The sequence below is a fragment of the Panthera uncia genome, chromosome D4, assembly GCF_023721935.1.
Source record: "Panthera uncia isolate 11264 chromosome D4, Puncia_PCG_1.0, whole genome shotgun sequence".
Lineage (NCBI taxonomy): Eukaryota > Metazoa > Chordata > Mammalia > Carnivora > Felidae > Panthera > Panthera uncia.
The window spans coordinates 76,739,769-76,766,060 of NC_064807.1; the positions used below are offsets into that span (position 1 = coordinate 76,739,769).

The 26,292-nt window shown below is 45.7% G+C and overlaps 1 long non-coding RNA gene across 1 annotated transcript; it reads left to right on the forward strand.

Moving 5' to 3' along the window:
• Nucleotides 1-1,648: 1,648 nt before the first annotated feature.
• LOC125920743 (uncharacterized) lies at nt 1,649-26,292 on the forward strand. Its single transcript, XR_007457181.1, has 3 exons — nt 1,649-1,974; nt 4,061-4,119; nt 26,119-26,292. It is a non-coding gene; the product is annotated as an uncharacterized LOC125920743 (long non-coding RNA).

Sequence of the window (26,292 nt, forward strand, 5' to 3'; positions counted from 1 at the left end):
CTTCAGCTGTCTGGTGGGGTGGAATTTTCCACTTACTGAGCGAATTGACTTCTGAGTGACAACCTCCTCCCACCTAGAACCTGGATCAGGCCCAGGTTTCAGGTGCCAGACACTGCCATGAAATTCGTAAGCCCTCGTCCCCTGGGGCCGGACCGTCATGCCTGGTGCGGGCAGGCGCCCGGGCCGCAGCCCTTGCAGAAGGAAGTGTTCCAGTCTGGTAGGAGCACACAGAGAAACTCACTCCATCCGGCGGGCCCTTGCTAAGCAGAGATGTTCCAGCTCGAGAACACATTAGTCATGCTGATGACTACTGCTGACTCAAAGCAGGGCAGGATGTAGCACAATAGTAGGGGGAGGAGGCCGAGGGGATCATCCAGGCCAGCCTCAATGGCTTCTTGCTAAGGAAGCTGAGGTCCAGTGGGAAGCAGTAACTCACTCAAGGCCACCCGGTGGGTCACGAGAGAGACAAGTCATAGCATTTGTTCACTCTGATCAGGGCCCGGGGAACTCTCAAGGGTGGAGGTGGTCAAAAGCCACAGGAGAGATGTAAGCATGTTTCAGAGACTGGTTTTTTTAGTGTCCTGGGCCAATACTGGCAGATTCTGGGCTGAGAGATTTGCTTAAGTCCCAAGTGCCCCAGTCCTTCGCCATGCGTCCGAGAAGACCGAATACGGGGCCTTAAACCTGGAAGGCCCCGCAGGAGAGCCTTCGGTGCGGATGCAATATTGACAAAAGGTATGCTTCAGTTGGACAACGTAAACGGCTGCACTCGTGGTCCTGGAGCTGAGTGGATCTTCTTGGACTTGCACACGTGTGGTTGTGTTAGGAGGAGGCTGGCCCCGCGACTCCCCATCACATGCCCTTGCCGTGTGGCCACCGCCATTCTAGTCACTCATTCATTGCACAAATACGTAGAGAGTGCCCATACACGCCAAGCACTATCCTGAGTCCAGAGGTACAGGAGCAAATTAAACAGAGTCCCTTGCTCTCATGGAGCCTGAAATTTACAGACTCTTCTCAAATGTCAACCTTGTCAGTGAAGCCTTCTCAGGTTATACCGCACAAACATGGTCCGTCTCTCCATCGTTTTTACGGCACGTGAGGCCAGGAACTCAGTAATGCTGGACGAGTGTTTCTTGAGGTATTTAATTAACCCAGTCAGTCAATCATCCATAAACACTTGTTTAGCATTTTCTATGTACAAGGTCCTATATTGGTGTCTATCACAAATGGGTGCATATCATGTTTTATCTTCTTAAGGATAATATAAACTCCTTGGTGATGATAGGGACTATATGTCATTTGTCCATGTGGTGGACATGATGTTTTCTGGTAGTAAAATAACCATCAGGGCATGTTATTAGAAGGAGGGAAGAAGGACGGCTAGTAATGACAGCTGCACAACTGTATGGTTAGAGACATTTGCCACCAGTTCAAAGACTAAGAAACTATGAGTTTCCTAGCCAGGTCATACTCAGATCCAGGATTAAGATCAAGGACTTTTGAATATGGGTCTCAGCTCTTTATTCTCTATGGGTAAAATAAAGGCTGTGGAGGCAACTTTGGGAACAACAGCTCTGCAAGGACCGCCGGGGGAGTGCCTAATCCTAGCCAGCTCTTTCTAGGGCCATGGCAACCTGACCTTCACCCATCACGGTCCTTGGCAACACACTCCAGAACTGAGAAACCTTCCGTTTACAAGAAGTTCCTCTTCATGGTCAGTCCACTAGAATCTCTCCATCCCTTCTGTGAATTGGTTCTGACCGTCATGGAAGTTGAGTTGAATTGTTGTCGAGCTTTTGTCCAAGGTGATGCTTAAAAGCACAGGCTCTAGTGTCAAAGTGAACGTGGTTAAGACCCTTCACTTTCTGAATTTCTGTCTTCGGCATTGGTGATAGCCTCCGACTACCTGACTGCTATGAAGACGAAATGAGAGAATCTACATAAGGTTCCTACCCTAAGACTAAGTCCACGGTGAGTCCTTAACAAATATTAGCTCCTGGGGTTGTTTGCTTCCAGTGAAGATCACTAGTCACTCAGCAAACCTTTCCCAAGAGCTGGTCATGATGCCAGGCTTTGTGCAAAGTTCTGAGAACTCAGGAGTAACTAAAAACAAAATCCCTGTCCTCAAGCTCCCGACACTCTCGTAGGGTTCCGACACACACACACAAGTTATGTCCACTGAGGCAGAATCGGGCACGGCCCAAATGGATCGCCCATGGTGAACCGCACAGGGAAGAGATTCATTGTGACCGTGGGATGGAAGACGGGGTGGCATTTGAGCCAAGTCCTGAAGGATGAGCAACGAAGAAGAGGGAGAAGGTTGAGGGAATGGTGTGATCAATGCTAAGAAAGAGTTGGGCATTTTCCACGTGTTCTGAAGCAGTCAGAGGGGAGGGAAGGTAGATGGATACAAACCAGGGTAGGACTGGAAAATGCTGAAACATCCACTAAATTACCATGAAGAGTAATTTGAACTTAGTTTTTATTTTTTTTTAATATTTTTAATGTTTATTTATTCTTGAGGGGGTGGGGAGAGAGTCAGGGAGGGGCAGAGAGAGACAGAGATACAGAATCCTCAGCAGGCTCCGGGCTCTGAGTTATGAGCACAGAGCCTGGCATGGGACTCAAACCCATGAACCATGAGATCATAACCTGAGCCAAAGTCAGGCGATTAACCGACTGAGCCACCCAGGAGCCCCGAAGTTAGTTTTTTCAATGTCAGGGAGCCACTGACAAGCCTTGAGGATGGATGTGACATGATCTGCCCAGGATTGGATCGAGATTTTAAAATCAGATGCACGGGGAAGATGGGAAAGATGAGACACCGACATCAGGGAGAAAGGTGGGAGTTTAGGCAGGAGGCAATAGCCCAAGCTCCCATATTGGCCAAATGCCCTCAACAAGCTACCCCTGCCTGCCCTTCTCACCTCCTTTCCTGCTACACTTCTTTCTACTCTGCTGTACTCCTGGCCCTGGAACCCCACAGACATGTCTAAACCTCAGGGCCTTTGCACTTGCTTTGCTCTCTGCCTGCAATCATCAATCCCCAGTTATCCACATGGCTTGGTTCCTTCCTTCTCTCAGGTCTTATCCAGATGTCACCAGTCTATCTAAAATGGCCTCCAGTTGTTTTTCAGTCCCTTCACCCTGGTTTATTTTTATTCACAAAACTTATACCCCCTGTCCTTATGTTACGTGCTTACTTGTTTATGTCTTTGTTACCTGTCTTCTTGAGGGGAGGGAACTTATGCCTCTCATTCTTACCTATATCCATAGTGCCCTCCCATCACATTACAGGCACTTGGTGAATATTGGCCGAGTGAGCGACTGAATGAATGGTCTTCCTTTATCCTTATATCACTGCCACTTCTCACCGACAATACATTTTGTAGGGCGACAAAACGAAAATGGTTCCTATCCTTGAGGATCCTACAAAATGACCCATAAAATGTTTGCACAAATGTGAGCTCTGAGCCCTCGTGGCGCAACAAGGAAGAGTTTCGGTGTGGTAGGAAAACCCCTCGAGGCAAGAACTTTTTGGGGCCTCAGGGAGGGCTGGGGATAAGACTTCGAGGACAGACTTGCCTCAAGCTACCACGGACCTAGCATACGACTGACACACGGGAGGCTCTCCGTAAACATTGGACGAATTACTGAAGGCATGGCACATTTAGCTGAGTTCTTTCCAACACATCCATGCCTATTTTAAGGGGCAAGATGGAAAACAGGGCCAAATACTGGCCCAGAGGCCACAACAGAGGTGGGAGCCAGGAGGCAGGAGTGAGCAAGCACGCGCCTTTTTTTATGAAACCCCGTATAGACCATTTTCCTCTCACAATGAGTAGTGCTCATGTTACGTGGTATTACAAAGGCTGGAACCACAATGCCGTGTATTTATGGAGGGGCTGCCTCCGAGGGGCTCAGACCGTTTTACAGACGTGATCTCATTCATGCTGTCTCAGGTCTCCTCTCCAATGACAGGATGGTTCATTGTTCCAAACGACGTCAACTATTTCTTTTAGACGCACTCTTAGAATTATCTGTTCTCCTGTTACAGGTTCAAAGATTTACAAATCACCACCACATGGCTCCAGAATTGCTACAGCAGGCAAGGAGGTGGGTGGAAATGGAAATTTTCTGAATTTGTAATTTAGAAACTCTTCAAATATTAGGAAGTCGCTCTTTGTAAACTCGTCTTAAAAACGGGGGGAAACATAGGCTATGACTTCCAGTCGCATAATGTGCTAATAAAGGTAGGAAAAAAAGAATATCAATCCTCCACAATGTTAGCTGGGGCTATAAAAATAGGCGTTAACGAGTGTGGCTAAGCGGCGGGATAATTAGAGCCATGATAAGCATGAAAGCAGGTGGCGATATGGACGTATTCTCAAGCTCAGGGTCACAAGAAGTGGGTTCCTCTTTGGTGCTGCTGTAAGTTACTTTGTGCCCTTACACAAACGCTTCACTTCTCTGGGCATTTTTGTCTTATCTGGAAATGGAGGTGATTGGAAATAGGTCCTCCCAAGCCCCTGCTGTTAGTGAGAACATTCTGGTCTGCATGGCTCTACTACAACCACCAGTGCATCGTGGCCTAATGTTTCACCTGGAACATAATAGATGCTCACCAAATGTTTGGTAGATGACGGTGGCTGCTCTTCGGTGGTTTCCACACTAGATTAGACTTCATACACAGTTGGCAAGTGCCTATTCTGTTCCAGGCACAAAGATGGTGCTGGGTTATAGCAATTTGTGGAGAAGGTCGTCATTGACACCCATGTGAGCTGTGAAGGGAGCCAGATGATTAACACTGACGCAACAGAGCCTCCTTGGAGGAGGGGGCATAAGCTGAGTTTAAACGGGTAACGACCAGAAGCTCACCAGATGGACCAGAAAGAGAAAGGCATTGCAGTCGGAGGGAAAAGCATGTGCAAAGACACAGAGGTGGGAAAGAGCTGGAGGAAAGGTGAACAGAGTGTGCGGGTGGGTCACCAGGAAGCCAGGCTGGAGAAGTAAGTTTGGGTCACATGGTTCAGGACCTGGAACCCTGGCTATAGATCTCAGGCTTTGTCTTCTAGGCAACCGCATCACTGAAAGGTTGATAGCAGGAGACGGTCATGTCTGATTTTCAGAAGAAACATTAGAAATTACTTTAGACTTTACTCCAAGGAATTGGTGGACTGGATGTTATTCCTGTTTTACAAAGGCAGAAGTTGAGACTCAGACAGGATAAGGCATCTGCCTAGAATCAAATGGCTTGAAGATAGCAGAGGGGCATCTGGGTGACTCAGTCGTTTACGCGTCTGACCTCAGCTCAGGTCATGATCTCACAGTTAGTGGGTTCGAGTCCCAGGTCAGGCTCTGTGCTGACAACTCGGAGCCTGGAGCCTGCTGCAGATTCTGTGTCTCCCTCTCTCTCTCTTTCTGCCCTTCCCCAGCTCATGCTCTGTCTCTCACTCTCTCTCTCTCTCAAATATAAATAAACATTAAAAAAAAGATTTAAAAAATAGCAGAACCAGGATTAGACTCCTTTCCTAAAAGTCTGTCAAATCTACCTTCTCTTACTGATGTGATCTAACCTATTCTTCCTCTCCTGCACGGACCCCTTGTTCCAGCAGCTAAGTCACTTGCTTGTCCTCTGAGCACACAGTGACACTCCCCCCTTCCCTACTCTGGCCCCCATGCTGTTCTCTCAATCTGGGATATGCTACTTGGTCCAAATCCCCCACATTCAAGGTCCACAAATACTTCAAAGTTCAACTCAACCTTCCTCTACTGCGAGAAACTTTCCCTGGCGATTCCAGGGTCCACAGGCCCTTTGCAGAAGGACTATAGTGCGTAAGGTGTGAACCACATATCTCACCAGTCTTCATTTGCTCAACCCACTGGGCCATCCCAGACGGTGCAGCCTCCAAGCACCCAAAACCATGCTGGGCAGTGAGCAAAACACACAGTCTTTACCCTCATGTAGCTTACATCTAGTCTGGGGAGATGGCTGGATAGTGCTTCAAAGGAAGATGGCAGGGTCAGGGGAGGGGCAAAAGGAGAGAGGGGCTCCAGGGCTCGAGGGCTGCTATGATGAAATGGGGTTCAAGCTGAGGTTGAATGGCTAGAGGGCGAGCGGGGGTTAACTAGGTAAAAAGAAGGGGAGACAAGGGGAGAAACGTGGTCTTGGGCTGAAGGAACCCCCAGCCTAAGCCGACAGTGGGAGAGAACGTGATGTATGGAGGCATGGACAGGAGGCAGTGTTCCTCAGCCAGGATACAAAGGGGCAAGCAACAGAGATCGACTCTGGTGAGATTTAAGCCAGATAGAAGATTAGCGAAGGATATTGAGAAGTTCAAAGTTCCACCAGAAGACCAAAGGAGTTTATACCACCAAAGCCCATCACAAACATAAGCTCGCAAGCAATCTGGTAGGGATCCTGGGAGCTCACTGTTTTAACATCGGGATCCACAGCCAGCTTGAGCACTCCTCCCACACGCGGCTTCCCGCACCCTCCGGCACCTTTGTCACCATTGCCCTGAAAATAGGCAGGTGTCACTGCCACCACTACGATGAACTTTTTCCCAGTCTTTTCTCCCCCACCCGCTATACCACGACCCCCAGCCAGGCACCTCTGATTGGCCATCCATGCTCTCGATCCCTGGCTAGCTGGAAAAGCTTCTAGCTGGCTTTTTCAGCTTCTATCGTGGGGCGCGGACTATTTCCCATCAAGATGTATAATGTGAAGAAGTCCTCAAATATAGAAAGAAAGCTCACGTGCCGGGCACACGCTAGCACAACGGGAGGACGAGAGAACCTGTAAAATTCCGTAATTGTTTTAGTTGTGTTCCTGTCAGCTGCCGAACTGGATTGAGATCTCCTTTGGGGAAGTGCCCACGCTTTCTGCCTCCCTCACAAGTTCAGCCCTGACTGACAGTCCTGGCCACATACTCCCTGCTCAATAAATTCTTGTTGACTTCAGTCTAGTTCATTCTGCAAAGGTCATTTCATTTGGCCTTCGCTGGGAGATGATTTTCAAATGTAAAATATGAATAACTTGGCCCCGGAGTCAGTAACATCTGCAGATAATCATGTCATCTGGCCATGCAGAACCTGTGGGCATGGGAAGCTTCCTGGGACGTGAGCAGATACGCAATGGAAATGTGGTGCGTGATGTACCCATCACTTCTCAGGGGCTTATTCCCTCCAGGGCAGTAGAGAAGCTCAGGTCTTGAAAACGCATTTGGGCAATCCACTATTAAGTAATGGTTACTTAGGTGAAAAAAAAGCTCCTTAAAAAATGAACAGTCCACACAAGCAGGTGCAATACCTTGCTGCAAGGAATTTTGTCCTTTGTTGTTGTTGTTGTTGTTGTTTTTACAGTGTTTCAGTAGAAGGAGTGCTGGATTAGGAAGAGGGATATCTGAGTCCCAGATGTGGCTCTGGGCTTAGTAGACATGAAGTCTTGGCATAGTTTCATTATTTCCTGGACCCTCAGGCTCCCCTTCTGTAAAATGGGTGTGCTGATTTATTAGGGGGCAGCCTATAATAGGCATCTGGTTTTTTTCTGCTCGTTCACCATACTTCTGTCCTTTTCTAGAAATCTGTTTGTGTATTTTCTTTTAGAATGGTGGTTCTCAAATTTGAGCATACATCAGAATCAAACAGGGGGACTTTAAAACACAGATTCCTGGGGCACCTGAGTGGTTCAGTCGGTTGCGTGTCTGACTTGATTTCGGCTCAGGTCATGATCCCAGCATCGTGGGATCGAGCCCCATGCCGGGCTCTGTGCTGAGCACATAGCCTGCTTGGGATTCTCTCTCTCTCTCTCTCTCTCTCTCTTTCTCTCCCTCCTCACACTCTCTCATTCTCTCTCTAAACAAAACAAAACAAAACAAAACAAAACAAAACACACAGAATTCCTGAACCCTTTCTTCAGAGTTTCTGATTTTATAGGTCTATATAAAGAAGTGAATTATTATATTTATAATAGTAGGATTGATATAATAATATATTGTACAATATAATTGTATTCTGGAATTTATATTTCTAGCTATTTTTCAGGGGATGCTGATGTTACTGACCCAGGGACCATACTTTGAGAATCACTGTGCTACAAAGCCACCCTCCCTTATTCTAATTCCATGGGGTTCAGAGACTCATTTTAGCCTTTGGCTCCACAGGTGGGAACACAAACCAACCCTGACTCAATTAGTTTATTCTAACCATCTACTCATAGAGGATGGTTTAGGATGGGCAGAAGAACCATATTAAACCAATGAATACTCTTCTTCAAGGGCTGCTCACCGGGTAGAATGCGAGCCTGAATCCACTGGGGGCCATCTTGAAACTTCTGATGATTATATTGACTGAAGAACTCAGATTTGAGACCTGCAAACCAGAGATCCCTGAACCTCTACCTGAGCTTCTTCAGTCATCCTCAAAACATGCCATGTGAAACCACATGTTCTCCTTTTAGCTTGAGTCACCTGCGTTTCTGTTCCTTGCAACTGAATAATTCTAAGTAATACATAATTCTCCAGAACAGAGAGTGGGTTCAGTCCTTTAAAAAACAAAACAAAACAAACAAAGAACAAACAAACAAAAACTCCTAAGAAGTTGTTAGCTGTGAGGCAGTGACCAGATAGGAAAATGGTGAAATGATATTACAGTTCCTTAAGGACTAGCCTAGGAGACAAACGGAGAATGGCACACCAAAGACAACCATGACAGTGAAAAGGACAGTAAGGAACCTTTGCTGGGTGTTTAGTCAATACCACGTTCTCTGCTTGATGACGTGCATGTATTACCTGACTTAATCCACACGATGACCCTTGGAGGCAAATATGATCATAAGATCAGCTCCTGGATAAGGATACTAAACCTCAGAGATTTTAAGAAACTTGCCCAACATTGCTCACCCAGTAAAAGGCAAAAAAGGAAAGGAAAGGAAAGGAAAGGAAAGGAAAGGAAAGGAAAGGAAACGAGACGTGCCCACTTGTCCCAGCTCATTCTGTTACCTTGACAACTGCTCAGACCTGTTCCCTGTCCAACTCATCTGCAGTATCCCACCCCCCCGCCCACAAGCCTGCCTCTTAGAGCCACCACCCAAATCAGAATTTGGTAAATATTTCAAAGATGATCCCAATAAATACTTCATTGGTTACCAACTTCACCTGTCTCAAAAATATACACCCAGATGGTTTGATTATATAAACAGATTGCCTTTTTTTAAGTGCCTGTGGCTTTCAGCACTTTTCACTGTGTCCTCTGGCTCCTTTGCACATACCTCACCTGCTTGCTTCTCTGATTTCCACTTATTTGTGTTTGTTCCACGGCACAGTGGCAGCCCGGTGTCCCTTGCCCAAGCAGTGACGGCGGTGGGATTTGATCTGGTTTTGTCTGAGCCATCATCCTCTGCCGCCCGCATGAACACTTCTGCCAGGTTCATAACATGAGTTCCTGCCTCCGTGTTTATCCCGCACACCTGAAGCATGTCCCTCCTGACCACACTGCTGTCTTTCCGAAGCACAAAGATGCCTGTTGCTCATAAGCCTAAAATCTGCTATTGATTTAACCTCCTGGTCTGCCAGGTGAACTCCTTCAGAGACTCTTCCCCAACTGCCATGCAGCCTTGCCTCCTTGAGACCTCACCCCAACTGTGCATTTAGCTTCAGCTGTCCCATCCTGGCCAGACCCCTGTTCCCTGGACTCAGTCTCTGTATCTCTGCTAAGGATTGCTTCCTGACATGGTGACAGCCATACTCCTGCATCTTTTCCCATCCAGCCGTTACCTGTCCTTCAAGTCGTAGCTGGAAATCTTCCTTCTCCATGACATGTCCCCAAGTCCCTTGGGCTAAAGATGATAGCACCTCCTCTGGACTCCCAAAGCACGTTTAAAGTCCTTCTCTCCCACTACCTAGCCCTGTCTCCATTACAGTTATTTATAGATAGAAGCCATCTCTTCCCCACTAGTCTATAAAATCTTTGTGGGGTTTTTTTGTTTTTGTTTTTTTTAAAGTTGATTTATTTATTTTGAGAGAGAGAGAGAGGCAGAGAGAGAGAGAGAGAGAGAATCCCGAGCGGATGTGGGTCTCAGTCTCATGAACCATGAGACCACGACCTGAGCTGAAATCAACGGCAGGACCCAGGTGCCACCCAGGCACCCCACAGCCTAGACGATTTTTGAATGCATGATCCTGTGTCGTTTGTCAATGTATTCCACACTGGACCTGCCTTATTACCTTGTACATATTAGAAACTCACATATCTAAAAATAAGTAAGTGTATGGGGTTCTGGGAGGGGACGCTCCTCCAAAATGCCCCTTTCGTAGTCTACCATAATCGTGGACATTCCATGATTCCAGTATAGAAGATTAGTTGTTCTGGGTTGGCACTAAGTACTGATAACAGGAGTCTCTCATGAGACCAGACTTCACAGGAAATGTTTCCATACATCTGGTCAGTCACCGGGTGTCCCTGGAGCACTTGGGGACCCCATTTGAAACAGTTCCCCATAAACATGTTATTTTGGGTATACTGCCTTAGTTTTTGACATCCATGCACATTTTAATTCTCTATTATGCAATACCAATATTCCATTTGATATAAACATTTCCTCCCAATGGTCAAAGAAACTTTAGCTCCAGGCATCTATGCCCAGTGTACTGTATGACCCTGAGTACCTTCTGGTCTCCCATCATGGATGGTGATACCCCTGGCTGCAAGGCACAGCGTGAAAGGATCTGAGTCATTCACATATTTCCGTGAATTAATGATTCAGCTCTTTTCTCACCGAGGGCGAAAGGAAGACAATATGAGACATGAGAGCATTACTAGGGACCGGCTAGCATTGTGTTTCCCTGAGGGACAGTGTAAAACACATCGGAGGAGACGGGCAGAGAGAATATCCCTGGCATCTGAGACGAGTCAAGGTGACCTGACGGAAGGTGTGGGAGGGAGCCTGATCTGGCCGCCAGTTTTCCAAATGATGGCCCTGCTTTGGCCTCTCCTCTCCCCATGGAAGGTGAAGGCCTGAGCTAGAGAGGTCATCAATTCATTTTCTTATTGGAAGCTGAGCTAGCTTATCCAGAGCCGGGGGGCTGTCAGCACAGGATTGTTAATGAACATGTTTCCTGTAGATAATTATAGGAAAGGGAATATTGAAAGCACTTAAAACATTTCATTCTTTTTAATTCATTAATTATATTGCAATTATCCCGTGCTCAGGAGCGGTTCAGGAGGCTGGATTCCAGCTATTCCTGTGAGGCCCCATGGGCAGAAATGAGGGCCAAGGGCTTGGGGAGAGAGGGCCTGAAGAGAAAAGCTCAGAAAAGGTTAACTGTGCAGTTACAAGAAGCTAATTGGAAACCTCTTAAACAAAATCCAGGTTAATAAGAGTTGAAAAGAACAACAAGCCTCTTTGATAACGATTATTATGATTATTATCATTGTTTTCCACCTACATCAGAATTGCTTCCAATCTGATAGACCCCGTCATAAGCAACCTGACCCCTCCCGAAAACTTCTGGCTCTGAAGTTGAATTGGGAACGTCAGACTTTTAGAGATGGGGAGAAACTTTAAAAATGGTGGACTCACGGAGAGACCAGTCTCAAAACTGCATCTCGGTGGCTTATATCCTAGACCTGACCCTGTGTCCTCTCCCCAGATTCTCACGTTATCCATAAAAGAGGATTGTAAATAACTTGCATCGACAAGTACCGGACCCCTCGCATATGCCAGGCTTGGGAGAATAATAGCGGTACGGAGGAGGTCTCTGTTCTCATAGAACTTGCGTTGTGTGGGGAACACGGTGGGTTAAACGTGCGATCGACGCTACGGATGAGGTGCAGGGAGAAAGGCCATGGGAGCTCAGGGAGGGAGCTCCTATCCTGGATAGAAGACAGGGTGGTGAGAAGGCCTCCCGTGGGGGTCTCCATCCTCCAGAAACGGGTGCGTCACATTAACAGCATTACCTCCAATCTCAGTGTTTCCTGACTCCACCCTCCTGCCTTTCGGGCAATCCAGGCTGCTTTCTTCCCCCCGGGGATTTCCTCTAGGAAATCTGGTTGTAGTCGTGGAAAGGTGAAGCGTCGCCCTCACCTTTAAGTGGAGCTGCAGCCTAAGGGTCTGCAGTTGGTCAGCCTGATGGGCACCAGTCATCCACCCTTTCTCCCTGCCTGCCTGCTCTTCATGGCTTCACCAGCCTCCTCGGACTGCTTGGCCCCAAGCCACCCATGGCTGATGTTGCCACTGATAACCAGGTACATCGCTAACAGATGAGTCATTAATATATTTCTGGGAATTAATGAGTCTGCTCTTTTCTGGCTGAGATCAAAAGGAAGACACTAGGAGACATGAGAGACTAAGTAGGGACCAACTACAGTTGAGTCTCCTATGGGGGTAGTGCAAAATGGACCTGGGGGGGACAGAGTGTGCCCTTGGCTCCTGACCACTAGCCAAGAGATCTTGAACCTGAAGGTATGTTTTCCCAGTCTCTATAATGTGAACCAGCTCATGTCGCACTGATTAAAGGTGATAGGCCACGTGGGGGCGCCTGGATGGCTCAGGCGGTTAAGCATCTGGCTTCGGCTCAGGTCATGATCTCCGAGTCCCGCGTCGGCTCTGTGCTGACAGCTCAGAGCCTGGAGCCCTCTTTGGATTCTGGGTCTCCCTCTCTCTCTCTGCCCCTCCCCTGCTCACGTTCTGTCTCTCTCTCTCTTTGAAATAAATAAACATTAAAAAATTTTTTCTAAAGATGATAGACCATGTGGACTGCAGATGAGTCAACCCAGTTGTCTCAGTCAAGCCCTATATATCTTACAGAGCTCAGTCAACATCAGCAAAAACAATCTGTATCTCACTCACAACCGACCAAAACCACATACGGGGACCTCGCTGAGACCAAAGGAACTCCCCAGATGAACCCCATCCAAATTGCTCACCTGCAGAATCATGGGTCCAATAAATGGCCATTGTTTTAAGCCATTACCTTGTGGGGTAGTTTGTTATGCAGTAACAGCTGACTGATAGAGCATTTAACCATATTTTAGGTCAGTTCAATTCACCCAAATGTTTTGGAATATCTATTATGTTCTTGGTCACTGAAGACATAATAATGAATAAGGCACAGTCCCTGTTTCTGGAAATATACAGATCTAACACCTCTTAAGTGTAACTAAGAAATTTTCAAACGCTGAGATTTTTACACTTTTGTATATGCATCACCAGAGTGTATATGATGAGGCCCCAGGGTGGTCTGTGGACTCCTTGAAAGCGTGTTAAAACTTTGCACGTATGTGCTTCTATACGTTTCCTAAGAGAAGGCCCTTGGTTTTCAAAGGGATGTTGAGAACCGTTTGACGGTAATGCAGCGGAAACCCGCTCACTTTGCCAGCACTCACTCCAGTCTATTTGGGAATGCATTTCACTGCTGACTCATCCAATCAGAAAGGCGTCCTCAAAATGTTATGCTGCCCGAGGCCACAGAGGTTATGTTTTGGACCATCAGAGTGTTACGACTGTCTTTAAAAAAGCTTCCAACAGATAATGTTATCACTTTTTTGTCATATAGAGCAGAACCTTTGTATGATCCCCAAGCACAGTTTCTTTTATAAAACATGATGGGCTTATCTGTGTCCTGCTTTTGTTCACTGTAAGGTTGGTAAATCTTTCTCTCAGGGCAAAAATGCAAGCTATCATTCCCTATAGCCTTGCTCTTCCGGCAACAAATGCCTCTCATTTTAGCCAAAAATGGAGAATATCTATACTGTGTGTTCTTGTTGGAGGACTTCACCGAGCTCTGTCTGAGATCGAGAACCATACTAAACCCTGATGACAAAACATCTGATGTCGGGAAAGAGAAATTATCCCTTTCTCTTATTTACTTAGGGTTTCTTTATTTTTAAACTAGATAACACAAAAGGGTGAGAGAGCAAGGTAAAGGACAGAAAATGCCCTAAAGGACTGTATCTTATGTTTATCTTATAATCAGTTCTATAATCTTGCTTAGCATCTTTGACCAAAGCTACCACCTCTGAGTCTAGGTATTTTTATTTGTAAAATTGGAGTTACCCTCCGTGCCTTGCCCTCTTCACGAAGGCGGTACTGTGCAGCTCAAGCAACTATGTGTGAAAGTGCTTTACAAATCGTGAAGTGCTACCAAACCTAAGGTTGGTCTCCTCTATCTTGTGTTCCTGTGATTCACTTGGAGTCTTACGCCTGGGCCCATGTGATTCTATCAAATTGCCACCTCTGGAATTAATGACATCGTAGTTCATTAACAATATCAGATGGACAACATCATTCCCCGAATCGGCTCCTTCCCTGATGCCCACTGGATGGATGGTGGGAGTGGCCGAGTGTTGAACTCCGACGGTCCCTATGTTTCCCTGGACGGCTGTGTGAAAATCACTGGTCTTATTTCTGCATCAGGAGATGATAATAATTTACTGGTTAATGGCATGAACTTGGGAATAACGATGCCTGGGGTGGAATGCTGTAACAACCCCTTAGGAGCCACGTAATCTTACGAAAATCATTTAACCGCTCTGTGCCTCAGTTTTTCTCATAGGAATTCATAACTCATATAGTTTGGGAGGATTAAGGGAGGTAAGTATGTAAAGTACTTAGAACAATTCCCAGCACTTAGTGGAGTAACAAGAGAGCTCAAAAATATTAGCTAATATTATTAACTTTTTCCTGTGCCAACTTGGGAGCACCTTGGGTGGTGGTGAGAGTTGCACCTGCTTGCCCATTTCCCGATTCTCACACTTGCTGTTTGATGGGTGCTCAACAAATATTAAAACATGCACGCATAACATGAAGGATAGATGAATAAGTGAAGGAACGAATGATTTTGGGAAAAACGCTGGCCCTGAAGGCAGAACACATGAATCCTGGGCCGTGCCCCATCTTTAACTCTATCTGACAATCTCTGAAACACATTATTTACCTCTCTAGCCCGCAATTTCCTTGCAAATGCAAGCAGTGGACCAGATAATCACTAATGACCATTTCATCTCCAGAGGTCTATAAAATGAGATTATAAGGTGAGAAGGAGAGGGGCTGTTTCACTCAGAGTCTGCCGGTGGGTCAGACAATTTACTCAGAGGATCTTGTGAAATCTTCCCAGCGCATTATCAGGGAAACAAGATTATCTCCATTTTATAAACAGAGAAACCGATGAGACTCAGAGAGGTTAAGTGACTTCCCCGAGACCACACAGCTGATAAATTGGGAAGCAGACTCCGCCTAGCTCTGAATGAAGTCAAAGGTCAGTCCTTCCCACTATCCTATTGAGATCCACGATATAAAAGTGAAAGATGGCATGCTATAACCCACGCGGCACCTTCTCCCGTCAAAGGGAATCAGAGGCGGTGAGCAGGGGGCAGGGCAGGTATACTGAGAACAGGTGTGGAGAGAGCTGTCACTTGACATACACATTTAGACACGTCAGCATCTGTGTTGGGATCCAGATGGGGAGAGATTAAGCAGGGGAGACAGTAGCAGCTATAACATTAGCCTTGAGTTAATTGCTATTTTGGTATCCTTATGGAAGGAAACATCCAATGTACATATTCACGCAGCAAATGGAATTCATAACAATTTCTTTGAGTTGGGAATCACTTGTCCCCTCCTCCCTGGAGCTAATCCAATGTCTATATTTAACCCGGCAGGCTGGGTGGCATTACATTTGGGCGATTATTTATAGATACCCTCATGCACGGTCTGCTGCAAAGCCACAGGGATTCTGCCAAGGCAGTGGGGAGGGAATAGTTCCAGATGTGCGACTGCATGTGAATCCACGTCTGGGCCTCTTCGGATAGGGAGGTCTGGGAGCTCGAATATGCATGAGATCACAGTGTCTCTGCTTTTTATTTCTATTCTTAATTCCCAACGTGAGGGGATTTATTTGAACATGAGGGTAGCTAAATCATCAGTCTTACAGTTGGAAGGCAATTTAGAGTCATTCACCCAATCTCCAGTCTGATAATTTGAATCTTCTCTACAGTATTTTCATTCAACAAACACTTGCTAATTATAACCCTAATCTTACCTATCACTGATTCAACAGATAGTGTTTGAGAACCTACATCAGGATCTGTGCTGGGACTTCGCAGGTCAGGGACGTGCCCTCATGTTGAGTTGGGAGAGCGCTGCCATCACGGGGTCACAGAACATGGGATGACTTCTAAGAACAAGGTGCCTGGCAGGGCTAAGGGCTCAGTAAATGGTGGCCATTGTCGTCATCCCCTTCTTCCTGATGTGGTTGGAGAATGCTTCACAGCTCGTTCTTGAATGTTACGTTGCATTTCTCCAAGCAGAAGAGAGGGTGACTAGGGGAAGAACGAATCCATAAGGCATTTTCAGGAAATGGTGAGAAGACCGGAGAGTCTGAAATATATTCTTCATGTGGAGGAGTGGATTGAGAAGAGACAGAGAGGGTAGATTGGGCTCACGGAGAAGCCTAGAATATCACACTCAATAGGAGGAACATGGTCGCAATTATTTGGTAAGCAAAGGAGTACTGTGCTTGTTTGTCTTAAAAATATCCAAAAAATATCCCTGTCAATTGATACTATTCAGATTTTAGGATTTCTTGGGAATGGTAGTTGGAGCCCAAAGCATTAATCTCTCGGAGTCTCAATTTTCATATCTGTGATGCATTTACCCTCAAGGAACTTAGAGTCCAGAGAAGATAAGACTCTTAATATGGTTGTAGTATAAGGCAGCTCATAATTAGTGCCATTAGATTCGATAACGGTCTTGCTTTTCAAGTATATTGGTTAAATTCTGCAGTTATGAATGCCACCGCTGTTATTTTGTTTTTATTATTTTGTTTGTTAACTTTGTTTTTATTATTACTTTAAGTTCCAGTATAATTAATGTACAGCATTATATTAGTTTCAGGTGGACAATATAGTGATTCAACAATTCTATACATGACTCGGTGCTCATCATGATAAGGGTACTTTTCATCCCCGTCGCCTATCTCATCCATTCCGCTCCCCGCCTCCCCTTTGGCGACCATCAGTTTGTTCTCTATAGTTAAGAGTCTGATTTTTTTTCTCTCTTTTTTTTCTTTGCTCCTTTGTCTTATTTCTTAAGTTCCACATATGAGTGAAGTCCTATGGCATTTGTCTTTCTCTGGCTTATTTAGCTTAGCATAGATCCATCCATGTTGTTGCAAATGGCAAGATTCCATTCTTTTTTGTGACTAACATTCCATCGTATATTTATTTACCATATCTTCTTTATCCATTCCTCTACTGATGGACACTTGGGCTGCTCCCATAATTTATGCCACTGCTATTATTAATTAATAACTACTCTTTATTGACCACTTACTGTATGCAAACTACTTGTCTAAAATACTTTATTAAATTTTCTCCTTTAACTTAATGTTAGCAACGCTGCTAAGAAGTAGATATCATTAGGTCCATTTTACAAAATAGAGAAAGCTCACAAAAACAAGTCCATTCGTTCAAAGTCGTACAGCTAATAAAGAGGAGCAAGGAATCAGACCCGGGTAGTTCTGATTCCAGAGCTTATAGCCTGTCTGTGCCCTGTCACAATCACATTGCACACTTTTGAAGTCTACCGTGCTTGCCTCATGGGCTGGGCAAACTGGAAAAGGCGAAGGGGGTTGTTTACCTGTCATCACGTGGTCTCAGGTCTGCAGATTCTTTGCTGCTCCTGGAGTTCACCCTCCAGACCATCCAGAGACTCAGCCCCTGTGAATATGTCCCAGTGACTCCTTATTCATGCTGTTTGGGGAACTGTGGCCCTGGGGTTCCCAGCCTAGTTGTTAATAACTCAACATTTACATGGTCACAGTAAGATGTATCCATAATGTATCAACTTCACCTTAAGGTTTATTTTTAATGAAATGAAGTTGACATACGTTTTGGTAACCTTAAAGTCACAACTGTGCAACACATCTGTCTCCAGGGCCAATTCATCTTTTTATATTATTAGCATCAGAAGGCTGTGTTTATTTTATTAGGACCCCGCCTTTGACTTGTTCTCATGCAATCTTTGACAAAACACTAATTTCAGTAAAGGAAGTAGGTTAGACCATTTTTAATGTTTTTGTTGTTTATTTATTTTGAGAGGGAGAGGGAGACAGTGTGAGCAGAGAAGGGGCAGAGAGAGAGAGAGAGAGAGAGAGAGAGAGGGAATCCCACGCAGGATCTGCACTATCAGCACAGAACCTGATGTGAGGCTTGATCTCTCGAACCATGAGATCATGACCTGAGCTGAAATCAGGAGTCGGACACTTAACCAACTGAGCCACCCAAGCGTCCCAGGCCATTTTATTTTTAAGGTTCTGTGCACTTTAGTCGTCCCACATTCTGGTCCTGAACATTCTGTGCCACAAAACACAGAAACCTGGGGAGAGAGCAGTCTTACCCCTTAAGGAAGGTACAATTTGCTCCAATAAACAAAACCTACCTGAATTAAAATTTCACACACACAGTGCTACAAGGCAGCATGAGTTCATGTCTCCAAAAAAGTGGCTTGGGCTGTCAGTGGTGGCAGTGTGGGGGGAAAGGCTGTCATTTGGTTGTGGTAGTTGGTCCAGAAAGAGGTTGGAAGGAAATACAAGTGATACGATAGCGACGAGAAACCTGACTAGCTTCAGGATTCTCTAGAACTGACTTCGGAGAAAAATCGACATATCGGTTGTCATGTTTGCATGTATATTTATAGTCTCTGTATTTATATCTTATATAACAATGCATGCGGAGCTGCATAAACACACTGAGTAAGAAGTCAAGAGCCTTGGGTTCTTGTTCCAGCACGGATACGATCTGGGTAACCAGGAGCAAGCTGCTAGACCTCTCTGGGTCAAAATTTCTCTACCTATCACGTGAAGGCACTGAAGCCAAAGAATCTCATATTTCCTTCCAGCCTAATATCATAATTATGTGATTCTTGTTTGAAAAAGCAAAAGAAGGGAAAACACACAGGAGAAAAAGTCAGCAACACTGCTAACAGTACCTTTCCAGTGTAGAACCTTTTTGCCGTAGCACGGATACGCTTGCTTCTTTCTGGCAACAAAACAAAACAAAACAAAAATACAATTCCTGAAATATGTCCTAAATGTTTATTAGGTTCCAGTGACAACATTATAAATGAACATCGAGTGACAGTCCTGTCACCTATTCATAGCATCAAATTTCGACAGGTGGAATTCTGGGACTTATGTAAATGAAAGACTGGATCCTCTGTTATACTTTCTTGGTCAACTTCCAGCATGCTGACTTAATAGCTATGGTGTACTGGAAAATAAAACGAAGCCACTCACATATATTATAAGGGAGATAATGAATTATTATTCCAAAAGTAGGCTGGTTGCACTCATTTGCATATAATGTTTAATTTTTACCAAATGTTTCATTTTAATACATGCAAAAATGATCAAAAACTATCAAAAAATGCTAATGAACTTTCTATTGCAAATACATTGTTGCCCTTGATTCTGGGGGTTTATTATAAGAACATTTGAAATTCTCAATGGTAAAGTGATTCTTTCAACAAAAATAATATTGAAAATCTTCACGCACTTTCGGTGGAAAAGGCCTTTGAGATCATCTAGGTAAATCACCTATTTTTATAAAGGAGGCTACTGGGGCTCAGACTGCTGGAGCGAGTTGTCTGTAGTCACATAGCTAACCAGCGGGGGACCCCAGGGTTGCGGCTGTCCAGTTTTGTCTATTTTTTAGTGGGCTACATGATCGCAAACAAACAGGCTTCGTGTTGGTGTTTCAAATGTTTACAACTGAACACAGTTTCACCGTCAGAGACCCCTTAGGAGTTATTTCGGTTTACATGGGGACGGAGATGCTGGCTCGGGAGTGGAGACAGGGCACGAGGCAGGCTGCCAGAGACGTATGGACGAAAGTAAAATGCCGAACGCCTTCATAACACGGTACTTCCCACACGACTGTGGTTCAAGCACCATCTTCGTGATTTTTACTATTCATAGACCACTTATGTTCTTTATTTAACTAACTTGTTTTTCCCTTTTTAAAAGGCTTTTTTAGGTTTATTTATTTATTTTTTAAGAGAGAGACAGAGACAGCTAGTGCAAGCTGGGGAAGGGCCGAGAGAGAGAGAGGGAGAGGGAATCACAAGCAGGCCCCGTGCTGTCAGTGCAGAGCCCGACACAGGATTTGATCTCGTGAACCTGAGCTGAAATCAAGAGTCAGATTAACCAACTGAGCCACCAAGGCACCCTTTAACTTGTGTTTCTTAAATTAACCCTTTTTAGTTAAAGAAACGCATGTTCCAGAGGGATTTAAATTCTCCTACTAAATGGAAAGCCAGAAGTATGTGTTTGTATAAAAGACAGTGGGAAAACAACAACAACAGCCATAATAACTGTTAGAGAAACCGCACAGTTAGTGAAATTCTAACAGGATACCGTTTCTTATCCCAAGTTCTGTGCCCGGAGTGTGCTCTTACTTTGTTATAAGAAAGGATGGAAACGGGGAGGCTAGCAAGTATTAGAAGCGTTAAAGAAGCATAAAGATGTTAGCACCCAACGAAGATTTTTTCTTTGACATTGAAAAGGAAATGACTTTCTTCCAACATGATTTGATATCTGATGGCATCAGTGTCCTGCCCCATCAAAATTGCCTCTTGGACCATCAACAGTGTGCATCTCACACTTTGGAAAAGGCTGGGCTCACAGGAGACACCTGTGTTATTTGGGCCTCTGGCACTTAGATTTCTGACCAAGGAACCATGTAGTAGAGAAACTGAAAGAAACCTCAGCGATCATCCAAGCAACATTAATACGGCTGCGAAGGTACGGGTCCTGGATCCCAGCAGCCCAGCATGTATCCTCATCTCGCCACCTAATAACTGTTAGCCAAGCAAATTAACTTGTCCGAGCGTCAGTTTCCTCGCATGTAAAATGGTGGTAAAACTCCCTGCCTTGAAGGGTTATTGCAACGTTATCTAAGAAAATGTAATAAACATCAAAACATTTACTGAGCACAAACTTTACATGTGTGATATACCAAATCCTTGCAAGAGCCTATCAAGGGAAACATTATTAATCTCATTTTACACTTGAGAAAATTGAGGCACAGGAAACTAATGATTCCCCAAAGCTAATAGGCGGCCAAACAGGAACTCAAGTCCGTGTGTGCTTGTCTCCCAGACAGCTTCTTAGCAATTATGCTTTAGACACGCAGATAAGATGTTTAGAGAGAGAAAGTCTAGCTCGGATGGATGGGACCCTGCAGGCAAAAATCCCACATAGAAGCCTTAGGAGGTAAGCAGTGAATTATTTAGTCGATTACCGGAGTCCTATTGTCGCAAACATGCTACATAATGAGCCACCCAAAAGGAGTGGAGTAGAGCGACAAGTTTTTATGTGTTTTCCCCACTCACAGTCCAGACGTTGTTTGGTACACGTCTCATCCACAGGTGCCTACCTACCACCTCCTTGGAATAGTGGCCGAGAGGGACTCTTCTTCCCCTGGAGGTTCACAGAAGCTCAAGAGAACAAATCAAATGGCACACGTGTATTGAACGCCTTTGACCGCGTCGCCTCTCTCGTCACCTGGTCCTGGCCACCGCCAGGCACACGGCCGGTCCCGAAGTGGAACAGGAAAGTACGCCCCACCTCCGGGGCCCAGGGAAGGGAATGACCATTTGCTGGGAAATATTCTGATCGGGAGAAATGAGCACGAGCCTCGAGAAGACAACTTTGGGTCTCACGAGGGAGCGCCCCGAATGCCAAACAGGGCGAACGCGGTTCCGTCAGCAACACGGAGTCACGGAGGCTTGCGGAGTGAAGCTCGAATCTCACTCATTTCGTCTGACCTCCCTGGCGCTCGTTTGCTCACCAGTGCTAGTGAGCGGTCTTTGTTACCGAAGGTTCCACCTGGGCAGAGAGCATTGCAACCTGCAGCCTCTTTACAGGAGATACTCAGCTCTAGCGGAGAGGTCAAACATGACAGCAGATTTTGGGGGGAATAAATAATAAGGGAGATGCCTCTCAACGTCCATGGGCCGGAGGACGGCCCGTCTGTGCAGTCAGCCTGGAAGCAGAAAGGCACGAATGGAGCAGAATCTTGTGCCGGTGAAGGCTGGTGGCCTCTTTTCTTCTTTCTCGTTAAGATGGCCCCCCTTTTGTCTTCTTTGCCTTTTCATAAGACATACCTGACACGATGCTATACGTTTGTTTGCTTCTTTATTGTCTCTTCCTCACTCGAATATGAGTTCCGTGAGGCCAGTGACCTTATCTGTTTTCCTTTCACTAGATTCTCGACACCTAGAATAATAACTTAATAAAGTTAAGAGCTCAGGAAGTGTTCAGTGTATGAAGGCACAGACACCGGGCTGGTGCCTTTCCGCTCGTTGCCTCTTCCTCTGAGATTCCCGACACTCAATACCAGGGGATTGTCACCATCTTCAATCCTGCATGATCGATCAATCCATCAATCCCACGTCTCCCACGGACAGCCTGCGGCCTACTCCTCCTCCTGGTACCACTCCGTATTCGTTACAGTTCTTGACTACACGTGAAAGAAACCAACATCAGGGGCGCCTGAATGGCTCAGTCCGTTAAGCGTCCGACGTCGGCTCAGGTCACGATCCCACGGTATGTGGGTTTGAGACCCGCGTCGGGCTCTGGGCTGACGGCTCAGTGCCTGGAGCCTGCTTCAGATTTTGTATCTCCTCTTTCTCTGCCCTTCCCCTGCTCTCTCTCTCTCAAAAATGAATAAAAACATAAAAAAAATAAAAAAAAAAAAGAAAGAAACCAACTTCATGTAAATAGCAGAGAAGAAAGGTACTGGGGGATATAGGTGGTACAGGTAGGAATGGAAAGAGACAGAGCACAGACAAGTTCTTGGCCCTGGAATCATCTGCTTCAGGCATCCTGTTCCCCGAACTCCAACCTTCTACTCGCGTCCTTATTGCCGAACTCCCCACTGCGCTGAAGCCTTGCAAGTGATTTCGAACTAACCCGGAAGCTTTGGATTACTCCCTCAAGACTCACAGTCCCCCTTTTTGAAGGAACATCGGCAGCTGTTTCACGGAAAAAGGTTGCTCCTATTGTGGCAAGATCTACAAGATATATTGTCTAGTGAAAAGTCAAGGTACGCGATGGTGTGTGCATGCTTCGTGTTAAGAAAAAGGATGTGGATGCTGATGCATGTATCTAAATAGATTTCCCTGGAAGGCTACAAACCCATCTTGGCCATAAGAGTCTCGTAAGTAAGGGAATTGTATGACGGGGAAATGGAGAGAGAAGATGTCCTTTTTTTTTTTTTTTTTTTTTTTTTTTTTATTTTTTGATGTTTATTTAGTTTTTGAGAGAGACAGAGACAGAGCATGAGCAGGGGAGGGGCAGAGAGAGAGAGAGAGAGACAGACTCCGAAGCAGGCTCCACGCTCGGACCTGTCAGCACAGAGCCCGAGACGGGGCCCGAACTCACGAACCGTGAGATCATGACCTGAACCGAAGGTGGATGGTTAACCCAGGCACCCTGAGGAGATGTCCTTTTTCTAGAATATGGCTGTTCAGATCCTTTGAATTTTGTACTATGTGCCGAAGTTACTTGATAAAAAGATGAATCCGAAGTGATTTTAGAAAATAAAAATGAATAGAATTCCGAAATCACGAAAAAAAAAAAGAACCAATATCCTGGGCTGAACTACATGATTCGCCGGCTTCATTTATTTTCCATGCTTTAGCTACTAGAAGCGAGGGGAGAAAATAATTTTCTTCCTACCACTTCCTACTCCTTCTACCTTTTATGGCGTGTTCCCTGTCCACACACACGACAAACGAAGAGTGTCAGACGCATAGCAGCTCTGGTAGATTTTATTAATGGCCCCAGTTATTTACCCCATCCTGTATTCACAGCCTTTGCCAAGTGATTTCACTTCCTTCCGCCCCAAATCACCAAGTGCATTTTAACCCCTCTTAAATTTGAGCAGAACCGCGTGACTGGCGCTGGACAATGGGGGTGAGGGGTGGCAGTGACATGGCGTCCATTCTGAACCTAGGCTTCCGGAGCCATCTCGTGCTCCTGTTGGCTGTCTTGCACCTCTGCTATCTCTACGAGAACATACCGGGCTTGCCTGTTGGTCCAGGGAGGGCAAGGAGCACATTGAAGAGACCTTGCCAATGGGTGGCTTCGAGCTGCCTGCTTAGGTCCAGCTGTAGGATAAATAAATGCTCATTCCGTGGCCTTGAGATTTGTGGTTGCTTGTTACGCAGCGGCAGATGACGGATACAGCCACCAAAGCGAGGAATAGCTCCTGTAGGCACCAGCTTTCAAATCGCGTGGCCCAGGGTGACCTCTTGCCCTCTCCCAAAGGAAGGAAAATCACTGACAGGCCGTAAGCCCCTAGAACGTGTCACACGTAGAGCTAAACACCTGACCTGCATTTCGTCTTTTGCTCCCATCACAGACGCATTAATATAACCTTTCAGAAGAGGAGAACTAGAGGCTCAGACAAGTAAACAATCTTCCCAAGTTTATAAAGATAGTCAATGGCAGAGTTTGGATTTTAAACTATTTATATCTGATGGCCTTTTCACACACACACACACACACACACACACAGAGCTATTTATTAGCAGACATGATTTAAGACATGCCTCTTACTGGGAGGTCCTGTCCCTCGCTAACCACTCCACATGGGTGGACACTAGAATGTTCTGAGGACATAGCCAGAAGCGCGGCTTCCAGGAGAGTGTCACAGGACAAACAGTGTTTTCGTATTCATCTCCAGAGAATCGTTCTCTGGGCGAGACAAGATTCCCTGGAGCGGGGGCCCTGGGCAGTGTGCAAACCTCTGAGCTCAGAGTAGCCTCAGCTGGTAAATCATTGGTGAGACGATAGCTTGTGGTTTCAAGTTACTCCAGGCCCAATTTTGCCATCTCTGGATTAAAAAATTGGGCTCTGCACTGCAGGCTAAGAACGGGGAATGATTTGCTACTTTAAAGTGCTAATGCTTCTAGCAACGCCCTTTGTTTCCAAAGCTCTACAGCGGGCTTCTGCCTAAAAGGGTAACAGCACCCACTCCCTCCCAACTTTCCAGGAGATGTCACGTGCCCGCCTGCTGAAAAAGGTTAGGAGGAAGCACAGCCTGACTCTCCTGACCGTGATCTTGCTTCCTCCCACCTCGGCTCAGTGAGGTCAGTATTATTAACCCTAGCGTTCCCAGTGAGGAAACTGAGGCTCCAAGAGTATAAGAGAGAAGCTCCGGGTCCTACAACTGACAGGAAACGGCAGATCTGGACTTGAAATCCTGACCCCTGAAACCAAGTCCGGAGCTCGTTTATGAGAACTGGCCACACAGGAGCAGAGCCCCAAGCTGCCCTCCGAATGTGGCCTCGCTTTGGAGATGAGCTTCACCGCTTCCTAGTGGCCATCCGTGACAATACCAATTGTCTGCCAAAGCATTTGATTAAGCCGTCTCTGTACCTCGGTGTGCATGAACTGGTCATGGAATAGCTTGGAAGGAATGGACCTTAAAGGCATGTGGAAGAAATGGACGAAATTGTTTCCTTTTATACCTAGAAGAACAGAGATCTGGAGAGATAGACTTTCTCAAGGCCGTACTAGAGACCTAAGCTTGTCTTTTCCTATCACAAAAGCAGCCAACTCTCCTATTTCTAGGGCCAGTCTGAAGCAAAGAGCATTAACAGCAGTTTGTTGTGTATTTACAGAGATCCACAAAGCCCTCTGTGGCTCACGCTCTTATTACGATGCTCATGAAATAGACGAGGTGTGCTTTTTCCCTCCATTCCCCAGACAAGGCCACGGACAGCCAAAGAGATAGATTACCTTGGTTTAAAATACTCTACACCCGGGGTGCCTGGGTGGCTCTGTCGGTTGAGTGTCCGACTTCAGCTCAGGTCATGATCTCACAGTTCATGAGTTTGAGCCCCACATGTGTGCTAACAGCTCAGAGCCTGGAGCCTGCTTCCGATTCTGGGTCTCCCTCTCTCTCGGTCCCTCTCCCCCTCATGCTCTGTCTCTTTCTCTCAAAAATAAATAAACGTTAAAAAAAAATTAAAACAAAATACTCTATATCCACTGCCCTTCATTTTCAAAAAAAGTTTAATGACATTAATTTGTATTTATTCTACAGGCTTTTATTGCACAAGGATTGTGTGACAAGCACAGTGCTACTTCTAGAATCATAGGGCACAGAAGACTTGGTGCCTGCTGTCACAGACGTTACATTCTAATCAAGGAAGCAGCCATGAAGTCTGTAAACTATACAAATAATTGTATAATTCAAAAACCAATAAATGGAACAGAA